Genomic DNA, 12,118 nt, shown 5'->3' on the forward strand with positions numbered 1-12,118 from the left:
GAACTGAATTGCCAGTTGCATTTTGAAGTAATTGATAAGCATAAGCAAAGAGAAAAATATACATGCAGAGGAATGGAATTGAAGATGTGCAATTTACGGCAAGTTGTGGGTAAACTAGTCTTCTGAGAAGTCCCCATCCATTCTCTTATTCAAAGGACATGCACTGAACACAGTTTATACCAACAGTGTCAGGCACTGAGGATACAAGGTCGTGTAATACAGCGTTCCTGTCTTCAAGCTTACAGTTTCATGAAGGAGATTGTCAGGTAAAAATATATTAGAACACAGTAAGATTAAAAAAATATTAATTTCTAGAGCTGTAGGATACAGGTAGGAAACAGAGAAATGAAATTAGGAAAATGGGATGTGGAGCGCATACTCAGGATCAGATGGTAATCATGGATACTATCTCTCTCCTCCCTTTCTTCGCCAAGCTTCGCTAAGACAGGTCTGCATTTGTTGCCTCAGCACCACTCACGCTTTAACTCCTTGCAATCTGGCTCCCATGCCTACAGCTCTATTATTCCACAGAACCAGAAGTCCTCAATGATTCCTTGGTTACCCAATGCCTGGGTCTTTAGTCAGCTGCCATTCTCTGAAGTGACCCCTTCTTTAACCTCTCCCTTCCCTTCCAGAACACTTTCTCTCCATGTTTTCCAGTCATCTTTGAGACTTCCAGCGTCTGTTCTGACTCTGTTTCCTTTTTCCATCTCCTAAATTTAGGCATTCCTCAAGTTCTGCACTTGTTCATCTTCCCTTCTCACTTTACATGTGTCTTCTCTCTTCTAGCAACGTCATCTAGTTGTATGAGCTCCATTCTGTATTGATGATTCCAAATTCTGTTTTTAGAATTGTACCTTTCCCTCAGATTCTCCAGTATCCAGCTTTTGCTGAGGAAGTTCCACCTTGATATACTGCCTAGGTAACTTGTATTAATGATGTTTTTATTTTCTGTATTTTATGATGCTTTTGACATCTGGGGCCTTGCTGGCTGAGGAGAGACTGCACTTTCCCCTCCCCACCCCCACGCCCCTCCCCCTCCCAGGATCAACTAATTCCTAGAAATAGCAAACAACTTGCCTTCCAGCACACCTTTGATATGCAAAACAATCAACTGCATGTCACTATTCCAACCTGCCTCCCATCAGGCTCTTGTAGCCTAGGACATTATCCCCTGCCCTAAATCACCCCAGCCTGGACAACTAGAGACCACAGCTGCAGCCCAGAGCCCACAGAAAGGATTCAAATTATCCGATCCTAAGCCTGATCAGCAGCTTACCCTCTATCTCCCATTCCTTCCACTGAAAACCACTATAAAGGCTTTGCTCGTGCTTTTCCCTCACTCCTTCTGCCTTCTGACCAACCCTGGTGCTTTCCCAAGTAGCCCTACAAGACAGGCCATGCCTCCTGTTTCTAGAAATCTATGAATATAAAAACTTCTTCCTTTGTGACTATCATCTTCATGGCTGTGTGTCTTGTGTCTTACCATACCTGATTAAAACAAATCCAGGGTACATTATAAAACACAATTGAACCTATCTCTTTGAAAATAAACTTCTCCTCCTCCTATATTCCTCATTTTTGTGTTATACCATGATCCTTGAAGTCAATAAGACCCAAACCTTCAGAGCCACTTTTGACATCTCCTTCTCTTGCCACAGAAATTTTGTCACTTACACAACTTGAGTGATTATCTCTACACAATTGCACAAAAGGATCTACCTCATTTCCATTGTGACAGCCCTGGCGTGATCCTCTATTGTCTCTCTCTGAGATTATTATGATAACTCCCAACCAAGCTTCCGATCTTCTGCTTCTCCCAAGTTCAATCCATGCTACAAAATGGGATCAGATTCGTTTTCCTAAAGTCATCTCCAATTATATAGCCTTCCTGTTCAGAACCCTTCAGTGGCTCCTCATGCATTGCCTACTGCATAAAAATCATATCCTCAGGCTAATTCAAAAGATAAACTGTAGTCAAAGAGATAGAAGGAGAACCAATAAAAAATCAATGTCTTAAGAGCTAATGGGAAAAAGAATTAATTGAATGACTATTATTAATATCCATTGCCATGCTCCATTTTATTAAAATATTGCATTAAAATGAAACACAAATAATCGTATGTACCAGTAATCACATATCTCCCATTGTATATTGGACATAAGGGTAAAAACACTGTGGGACTACCTAGTCCTTTGTTAAGGAATATCAGAAGGTGACGAGCATTAGGGGTAGGAGGTCAAAGCAACTCCTGCCTCACGTGGTTGTGAAGCCCTCAGACTAATTTTCAGTTTTTGCCTGTGTTCACTGATTCCATATTTCTGGGAAAACTACCATTCTTCTTCAGTAGAGACCTTTTTATCCCCAAAAGTCTAGTGATAATCTTGCATTCAAACTGGAACACTGTAGACCTACTCCGAAATTTTTAGTATAACCTCAAAACAGAGGAGCTTCTCTTCACATGTAAAATGAATAATGGCCCATGATACAGTTTTCAAAAGAAGTGTAGATTGACAACAGATTCTAGTCTAACAATTTGTATGTGTTGGCATGGCAATAAAACTTTATATAGTAATATGGAATTGCTTAAGTCCGTTAAAGCAGGAAGCATGCATATACTTATATAGTATATGTTGTTAAAAAATCACTAGAATCAAGCAAGACATTTGTTTTCTTTTTTCCTTGGAATTCACTTTTTTCTCCTATCCAAATATAGGGTATTATTCGTTATAAATAATTTATAGTAAAACTTTGCCTTTTATAACAGCATAAGAAATACACGATAAACTATGTAGACGCTGTGATACATACAGAGCACATTCCAGACTGAAGAAAACACGTCCCACCACCTCTCCCATCCCAACCTCAAAGACTTGTGCTTTGCTGTAACTAACGACTGTTGTGCAGTGCTGTGGCATTACATTATCAAGCAAAAGAGTCACACCATGAGATAACAAGGTAGAAACCTATGGTGTGTAATTGTTCGGATGGCTGGTGATGTCCTGACGTGTGTGATACTCCATGTCTTTTCAAAGACTCCTGCCTGCCCCTCAGCATTTTGTGATCACTCCTTGGAGTGTGCTAAGGAATTTCACAGTCAAAACAATTGTTTGAGCTTATGGTTACTACCACAGAAAACACAGACTAAAAATGCAGAGTAAACTTAAGTGAAAAGATTTAAAGAAGCAGGCAATTGAGTGCATTTTTTAAAAACAAATGATATTCTTACGATTTCATATTATAAGAGCCAAACTGATTTGAGTAAAAAAAAAAAAGGAAACTTTCCTCATAATTATCGTATGCATTATTCCTGATTTTATTTATTAAATAGGGCATTTCTCTCATCTCCATAAGCTGTCTTGTCCTACTTTAGAAAGCCAGACTTATATTGATTCATATTAAGGAAGGAAGGAAGGATCAAGAAAAGGAAGGATAGAAGGAAAGAAAGAAAGAAGGAAGAGGCGGTGCCAGCCCATATCCCAGTGGTTAAGTTCGCACTCTCCACTTCAGCGGTCCAGGGTTTCATGGGTTCAGATCCTGGGCGAGGACATGGCACCACTCCTTGGCACTGCTCCTCAGGCCACCCTGAGGTAGGATCCTACATGCCACAACTAGAAGGACGCACAACTAAAACATACAACTATGTACTGGAGTGATTTGGGGAGAGAAAGCAGAAAAAAAAAAAAAAAAGAAGGAAGAAAGAAAAGAAAAAAAATATTATCCCGAAGGAATAAAATCAGCTTTTTCTCTCTTCATAGAATTTAATTAACATCAATCCACTTAACTGTACTGAGCACCCAGTATTGTGAAAAATCATATTCAGTAAGGGTAAGTGAAATAAAAACTGAAATCATCATCTCTCCCTTCAGAATTTAGCATCCAAATGGGAGACCTATAGAAAAGTGAAAGAAACTCTACTATATGGTGTCATCATCACTAAGGTAAAAGAACAGAGGGTCCCATGGAGTACAGAAAAGGGCATCTAAGGATTTCTGGGCGAGGGGCTTCCTGAGCTCAGTGTCCGAGGACGTGAGGAGTTAACCCGGTGAGAAGAGGAGAAGGTGAGGTTTCAGGCAGAGAAGGAGCAAGCACAAACCCTGGAATTGTGTGTGAGGGAGCTCGATCTTGGAGGCACATGGGATGGGTGATAACTCTTTAAGGAAGGTTTGGGTCTCAGCCCCAAAGTACTATTTCTCAAAGGGCATGAGAATTTCCTGGGACATATTTTTCGATGCATACCCCATGGCCACCAAACATGCTTTTGGAATCAGATCTGCAGTGGTTACGAGTCCTTCTGGGGGAGCTTTTAAAAAAAATGCTCTTCCTCGGCTCAATGGGTCTGAGGTGGGATCTGGGCCCGGTATCTCCCCAGATGATTCTCACGTTCAGCCAGGGTCAAGAATCAACATTGGGGCAGCTGTATTTTAACAAGCTCCCAGGTGACTCTGATGCTCATTACCATTCTAGAATTGCCGCCCTGAGGCTCAGTGGAGAACAAGTTAAACAATATTCACCAAAGCATTGTCCTCAAAGTGGTCCCTGGACCAGCAGCATCAGCATGACCTGGGTATCTGGTAAAAATGCCAATTCCTGGGCCCCACCCTAGACTTACTGGATCAGAAACTCCAGGGTGGGCCCAGCAACTTGTGCTATAACAAGCCCTCCATGTGCGTCTGATATCCTTAAGTCAGAGAACCATTCACTAAAAATATTCTTGTACTGTGTGTGTGTGTTGGGTGTCAGGCGACAGGAGGGAAGGTGACGTACACACTTATCTCCCTGAGTTGCTCCTTAAGATAAAACGCTTCTTTTAATTTTTCTTTCTGAGGATGAGGCGCGTTTCTACATGAATTGCAAGGCAGGAAAAATAAAATATATGACAGATAATGCTTTTAACTTGCCTTTTTCAAGTATTTGACTCCCTTCTTAGGGCCATGCTCTCTTCCTAAGGCAGCTACAGCTTGATTATTACTCAGCAAGTGCTAGGAGACAATGAATTAAAGTATAAACTCTCAATGAAACCCTAGGCATGTGTTTTCCATATACTTACTGTTTTAAAATGCATTTGACTTGGCACATCACATTTTGTTTCCCCAAGTTTTCATTTCATTTATTCATTCATTCATTCATTTTGCAGGGAAAGATTTGCCCTGAGCTAACATATATTGTCAATCTTCCTCTTTTTTGTTTTTTCTCCCTAAAGCCCCAGTGCATGGTGGTACATATGCAGCTGTAAGTCCTTCTGGTTCTCCTATGTGAGCCACCGCCACATCATGGTAACTGACAGAGGGGTGGTGTGGTTCCCTGACCAGGAAAAAAACCCAGACCGCTGAAGTGGTGAGAGCTCTGAATTTTAAGCCCTAGGCCATCAGGGCTGGCTCCCAAGTTCTCACTTTAAAAAGCAGGAAAGGAGTGTCTGATATTTTTGAGATAAACATCAACTATAGCCACACAGTTTATTAATGTTTTAGGTATCCTCAAAGTTCTCCATTTTTCTGTCAGTTTTTAGAAACCTATATTCATAGCAAAGGATAGAAATGGTTGATTAAGTTTCAGTGAAAAGTATCTCTGAGTTTTGATATTATCAGATATCTCTGGCTTTAGGTTTTCTTTTTTTTTGCAGTTCTAGAGATGTGGGTTCAGGTCCAGGCACTGGAGATTCTGGCTCTGGGAACTTGATCAAGGTATTTAATGTTTCTGAACCTCCATTGCCTTTAGATGTAAAATACAAATAATAATTCCTCCTCTAGGTGGTCATTGTTAGTAGCAAATTAGACGAAGTGTAGGTCACCTCAGAGACGGTCAGTTACATTAGTTCTCTTCCCCTTTCTCTTAACAGCCACCCTGTAACTGAGCTGCCGTGGGAAGAGTTCTCTAGGTTGGGTCTGGATGTTCTGGGTCTTTCTCTTCTCTTTCCAGTGGTAAGCCCAATGTAACAAAAAGCATTACAGTGGATGAGTTATCTCATGCGGGCATGGGCAAGCAACTCTCTTTACAATAGGGAAGAAATATTTATAAAAGGAAGCAAAATCTCATGAGTTAATCGTAAACATTAATTCAGCCCAGAAGCCAGTGAACTTTGGACATGACTTTGAACCCATCCCTTATCTCCTCATTCGGGCAGCGTCAAAAATATTTATACAACATATTTCAAGGCTTAGCACAGATACCATCCCCTCAGTATACAGAAAACTGAAAGAAAATCATCTAGAATGGTTCAGCTAGCTCTGACCCAAATGTGTATTCAGACCCTGGCCGTGTCATAAATACACATTTAGAAATTGTAGCACATTTTTTTTCATTGATAAGACTTCCGAAAATAATGGTAATACAGGGCCACAATCTGACAACAATGGGCCTATGTGTTTTAGAATGCAAAAGTTTCTAATTTTATAGAGGTAATGCTGCCCATTTACCTTATATTAAGTTATATCCCAGTAGGTCTGAGGCAGCACCCATAGCCAAACATACTAATATTTCTGCAACGTAATACATAAATATTCACGTAAGTAGGATAAATAAAGACCACAAAAACCTCATATTCAGTTCATGTTTTGCCACAAAACAAGTTCAGATCAAGTCAAGTTTTACAACCAAATGAGAAGGAGAAAGCTTACAGTTTTCAGAACTTTTTGACTTTCAGAATTTGAATAAACTATTGAGGACCCATAGGATATCTTCCTTTAGGGAATTTTCAAGTCTATTAGGTAACTATACCCAAAAATCCACACATTTCATGGGCAAGATCCAAAATAGCATTTCAAACTACTTACTCAAGTCATAAAAGGACATAAATTATTTCAAATTCTGCTATCACACTTTAGACTTATGTTAGTAATACAAGGAGTTTATATGAGTAATGACTTTTAGTTTATTGTGATGGTTTTAAGTTATTGATGGAAAAATTTGTCAAGTGAGAATAAAATTTAGTTTGCCAACTTACTTAATACATAAATGCTTTCCAGAGTTGATGGAAAGGAAATTATTTGTTTGTAAATTAAAGAAAATAAGACTTTAGAAAACAATCACTGAAGTTTTAGCTCTTGAGAACTGTTGAGAATGTTGAGAAGTAATCATTGAGCACAATTCTTGCAGCGCATTCGCTTCCCTGTGTTAGATGGCTTTAAAAGCAGTGAGAGCTCTTTGGGACCGGCCAGGGCCCTAGAGTACTGTAACATCTTGCTGAGAAGTAGAGCAGTCAAATGGGCTGATGCAAAGGTTTCGTGGGACCAAGACAAAAAGAAACAGTGTGCTAGGATTTTCTGGGTATGATTATGCAAAATACCCTTGGCTGGTTATATTTTGGACTATCCCAATTATACCTATGTTCAGAATATCTTCGAATGCAATATTGTGTAGAGGTCTCCTAGGCATTTATTCACTCCATCAATCCTTATTTATTGAAGTGCTTATTATGTGCCAGAAAGAATACGAGGCCCTTGAGATACAATAGTGAATAAGAAGACTTTGTTCTGTTTACAGCACAGCAGAGAGATATAAACAGGCTTGGAGAAAAAGAATTTAGGTTAGATAGATAAAAAAACACAGAGGTTTTTGATCTCACAATCACATTTTCTTAACTTGCTCTGTCTGCTTTGACATCGTTTAGGATTCCTAACTTTGGAAGGGATGAAAACAGATGCAGCTAATAAAAATAACTACCATTTCTTGAGCATTTTGTACCAAGTCCTTTGCTTAAGATCAGCTACGTCATTATCTCAGTCTATCCTCACAACAACTCAGGCGAATTCTATTTTGTGAGTAAGGAAACCAAAGACTAGAGAGAACAAAGAAGCCTTTCCAGCCCACACAACTAATAGATCCACGATCCCTTAATTATTATTCCCAAATACAAAAAAAGCTCTGAAAACCAAACATGTTTTTCATAATCACTTAGCATCAAATCCTGCCTTGACCTATATAGTCTTTACATTTCCCACTTAGGAAGAAAATTCCTACATTCATATGTTTCTTTACAGAAATAGCGATGTACTTGATTAAGGAGTACTGCCTTAGAGCCTGCCGGGAATTATGTAATACAAAATATATGCACGGTATTACCTTTCTAAAATCAGAATAATTCTAATTTATGAAACACATCCAAGAATCGTAGATAAGAGATGTGGACTTCTAGCTTATTTATCTCTAGGCTATTCTTACCAAACGAGTCTTCACAAACTTCTTTTAACAAGTTCGTGATACTTGGGCAGGGAGGCCACGTAATTTATCACATAAATGAAGGCATTATTAATAATTACTCAGGGACAATGGGCATAAATTAGGACTATTCTAGGCAAACCAGGATGGTCCACCCTATCTGAGAGAGGGTCAATGTCCAGTAATTGTGACAAAGTCATTGTATCTGGACTGCATTTGCCTCTTCAAGGAAGGTGAGGACCTCTGCTATAAGCCGTAAGTTTTTTAGGAAGCTCTTGGCTTTTAGAAAGCTCCCTCTGGCCCAGTGTGGGTGACCCACAAGTACGAAAGTAAGCACTGCTATGAGGAGGTTATTTAACAAGCTACATTAGGCAGAACATGATAAAGACTCAAAATAATACAGTATTAGTGTGAACAGAGGTACAGCCTAGACTCAAGGAATCAATAGAAGTTCAGTTAGAGGACCAATTGAACATCGGAGATAAAGGAGAAGCCAGAGTCTGTGAAAATTCCCACTTTATGACTTGGAAGCTTGGAAAATGACTTGTTGAAATAGGGAACACAAGAAGTAGTAGCATCTTTGGGGAAAAGAGCCTGAGATTGTCAAGTTTAGGGTGTCTGTGGGATGCTTCAAACTCTACTAGCAGGAAACTTTACATGCAATTAGGTAATAAATTCTTAAGGGAAGAGTGCTTCTATTACCTCCTGCTCTTACCCCCAAGGGCCTAGCACAATGTTTTAAACATGGTAGATGCAAAATAGAGATTTTTTGTCTGTTATTTGTAAGCATTCTTGAGGTTTTGACCTCTGATCCCCAGACTGATTAGCCTAGTCAAGGATTATCATATACCTTATATAACTCAAGTTTTTGAGCTATTTTACAACTCTAAGTTGTAGAAAATTAATAGAAATGCACATGACTCTGGTCCATAGAAATGCAAATATTTGTGTCTAGTAAAAATGCAATTGATCATTCCTCTATCAATATAGATCAGTTTTACATCTATTTGTAAATTCATTTCAGCATTCCTGATTACCTAAATATGTATGTTTCTTGAACTCACTTTTGAACTATTTTCAACACCTTTCTGCTTCCCTAATAAGTAACGAGTTAAACAAAACCTTTGAGATATGTTCATTTGATATTTGTATGAGATTATTGAGTTTACCTTTATTTAAAAATTATCTTTTGACAAATAACTACTATAACAAAAGTATGATTTAAAAAAAACTTTGTGTTAAATATTTTACATACGCTCTATTTTTTAATTCTGATAAATACCCTCTGTAATATTTTCTATTATCCTCATGATCATTTTACAGATAAGGAAATTGAAGCTTTACAAAGACAAGCAGCTAACCCAGACTCACCCATCCCACCTGACTCCACAAAGTTCTGAGCCACTATGATATGCTGTCTGAGATATTGATCAATGTTGACTGCAAAATTAACAGAGGTCTCAATAATTAAACTATAAATTTATATACATATCTCCCTGATTTTCATAAACGATCTCTGTGACAGAAGGCCTGTGAATATATTCATGTTCTTCTGAAAGAAAACAATTTTATGGTTACAAAATTTGACCTACTACTTAACTATGGCAAAGAATTTGAATTCCTAGCATACAATACCCTTCCTGAATTGACTCTTGCTTGTTTTGGCAATGACATCTGGGGCTGTCTTCCGCAAACCCCTGTGCCCTGGACATACTAAAAACTCAAGTCTCCTCACATTTCCACTCATGCGTTTTTTTTTTTTTTTGCCTGAATACTTTCCCCAATTTGCCTCTTTGTACTTCAAGACTAAAATTAAGCAACACTTCCTCATAATGCATTCCCTGACATTCTCATTTCACTTGTATTCCAGGAGCATCCTGAGCTTGCTTGCTGTAGTGTTTATGACACTTGGGATTGTCTGTGTACATGTCTATTTTTCCCACTTTTGGGGGAAAGTCTTAATTTTCTGTATAGTCCTAGAACCTAAAGCAGTGTCTGCTATAGGAGGTACTCAAAAAATATATGTTTAATTAAATTATAAGTTAATTATATGAAATAATATGATTTCTTTTTTATTCCTCTAAAGCTGCCGTTATGTTCTTAAGAACAACTACCATTTCATTGATCTTCTTTCTAAAGAGAAATGGGAGGCTTAGCAGACACTAGTTGTAATACAACACAAAAGTTCACACTATTTCAATAGTGTTTGCCTTCTTTAGTGTAAATATTAGTGAACCTGGCAGGGAGGCTTTGCCCTATGTGTGATTCAGGTTTCAGCTTTGTTGAAGGACTTCCGCTGCATTGAGCTGTGCTGATAATATCTGTCTCCAGTTTCCTGACAAAGAGTAGCAGAATATGCCACCCCCAAATATGCCACTTTGGCATAAGGATTGTTTTGAGCTGAAGGCATTTGAGACGAAGCAGATACAAGAGAAGCTCCCCGCCATCCCACTATTTGCCTAAAAGCTGGATATAAATTTTCAAAAGTGTCCCTCCTCCCCTCTCTACCTAGAAGGATAAAAGTTAATCACTTGGAGACAACTTAAGTCCCTATCAGCCTGGAGACAGAACCAGAGGAATCTATATAACAAGCGTTACTAAATACCCTTTATCTCTGCCCTTAGAAGCCTAAAACTGCTTTTCTTTGTCTTGTCATTTCTCCACAAATTTCCTGTTCTTTGTTGAATACGCCTTATAAAGCAGAGTTCTAAGCCACCTCTTTGAGTTACTCATGTTTCCCTGAGTATCTCCCATGTATACATCAAGCATACATGTTAATAAATTTTTCTTCCTGTTAATCTGTCTTCTATTACAGGGGTCTCAGCCAAGAACTCAAAAGGGTGGGTGGAAATTATTTTTTCTCCCCTACGCTGAAAACAGGAAGTAACTTTTGTTGATGTTGGTAAGTCGGCTTCTACCTTACGCAAGATACAAATGGATGCTCAGTTAATGCTACTTCATTATGCCTCTCAGAAGTAATGAGGCCATATTCAAACCAGTAATGACATCAAAACTGCTATACCCAACAATTAGTAAGTTAGTTTTTATTATCACATCATTTTGTATTATTCCACTATAAGAATATAGTAAAGTTCAAATGGTCTAGTCAGCTTTACCAAATATACTAGATCTGCATAATCTGTAATAATTAATTGTCTGATCAACATCATATAATTATGGTATTTTGGAGAGGGCTTCTTAGCCTCACTTGCCCTAATATGAAGATATAAAGCTGTTAATAAAAAGGAAATGAACATCAAAAAGCATTCCAGTCTACAAAAGAAGACTGACTTGCTTCACTGCTCTCTGCTTTTTTGAATAATTCTCCTCTATCAAATGCTTAGTCTTTCATTTTAATGATTGTGATCTATTTATTATTTTTGGTGATAACATCACAGGAACACTTAAGCCGTGCTCGAGCTTCAGAGTTTGGGCAGACATTTGACTGCTTAGAAGGATTGTGTGTGTGTCTCTAAAAAGGCCAAAATCAAAGTGAAAACCAAAAAGGGAACTGGTTAAAAGTAACGTGAATCAATTCATTGGGCAAATGGGAGCATGTGGTGAAAAGGATGCTTTATCCATACATCTGGTTCGTTAATATACCCACGTGAAGGTAGTCTGGAACAACTTCTCTATAATTATTCCACTTAGAGTAAAATGTCCTCCATTCATCCAATGGGTGTGGGGTGTTGCCAGTGTGGAATGATTGCCTAAAATAGGGAATAGGGACACAAAAGCATGGCTTTTAAAATTTTATCTGTTTCATCTTTAAGGCCCATAGGTTTCAATTTCAGAATCAGCAAACATTACTTGAATGCCTATTATGGACCACACACTAGGCAAGGAAGACCCCAACACATGACAATATGTGAACAGGTACCACTCACAATGCTCTTACTGTATGATTGTATATTCCTTTCAAATGCCGTAAGTTTCTAAAAATAAGGGAAAAGTGATTTT

The 12,118-nt window shown here is 38.4% G+C and overlaps 1 long non-coding RNA gene across 1 annotated transcript; it reads left to right on the forward strand.

Moving 5' to 3' along the window:
- The first annotated feature begins 882 nt into the window (after nucleotides 1-882).
- On the forward strand, nucleotides 883-9,647 carry LOC111768835 (uncharacterized). The gene is made up of 4 exons (XR_002801422.2): nucleotides 883-922; nucleotides 5,625-5,685; nucleotides 5,841-5,922; nucleotides 9,482-9,647. It is a non-coding gene; the product is annotated as an uncharacterized lncRNA (long non-coding RNA).
- The last annotated feature ends 2,471 nt before the right edge of the window (nucleotides 9,648-12,118 follow it).

The sequence above is a fragment of the Equus caballus genome, chromosome 18, assembly GCF_041296265.1.
Source record: "Equus caballus isolate H_3958 breed thoroughbred chromosome 18, TB-T2T, whole genome shotgun sequence".
Classification (NCBI taxonomy): domain Eukaryota; kingdom Metazoa; phylum Chordata; class Mammalia; order Perissodactyla; family Equidae; genus Equus; species Equus caballus.